Below are 655 nucleotides of genomic sequence, written 5' to 3' on the forward strand. Positions count from 1 at the left end.
AATACGTCAAAAGATCACAAATTGTATCTAGTTGAAGACATTACCCTTAAAAATTTAAAAATTTTCCCTCGTTCCCCGCAAATGGGGGAAATATCCAAAAAAATTACAAATTTAAAAATCGACAAATTTTGGAAATTTTTTCACTTTTTTTTCTTAAAACTTCCATAACTTTTACAAAAACGAACAAATAAAAATAATATTTTTTTATATTGAAACCTTAGACATTTACCTTTCATTTGATATCATTTTTTTGAAAATCTATCACTTAACCTGCTAATTGGGGGGGATTTAAAATAGCAATTTTTTTACAAAAATTAACTTTTTCAACTTAATTTTTGAAAATGTTCCGAAAATACTGCGTCCTTTAAACATATATCAAATTAAAGCTTATTTTATGTACTATAAAATGAAAAAAAAAATTTGTCCCGACGACCTATCTTCTATACGCAAATGGCTGCCGTATTCAAAAATATGCTATTTTTGTATTAAAATTATGGGTTTTGTATTTTATTTTAATAGAAGTTGATGTTGATTTTGCAATTATCCATCAATTTTTTAAAATTAAACACTATCTACAGATTTGCATCGAAGCGTTTCTTATGATAGTGATTTTAATCACTGTCAGATTAAATCTATACTGGACCCTACTATGCAA

Source organism: Daktulosphaira vitifoliae, unplaced genomic scaffold (genome assembly GCF_025091365.1).
Source record: "Daktulosphaira vitifoliae isolate Bord-2020 unplaced genomic scaffold, ASM2509136v1 Scaffold_2, whole genome shotgun sequence".
NCBI lineage: Eukaryota > Metazoa > Arthropoda > Insecta > Hemiptera > Phylloxeridae > Daktulosphaira > Daktulosphaira vitifoliae.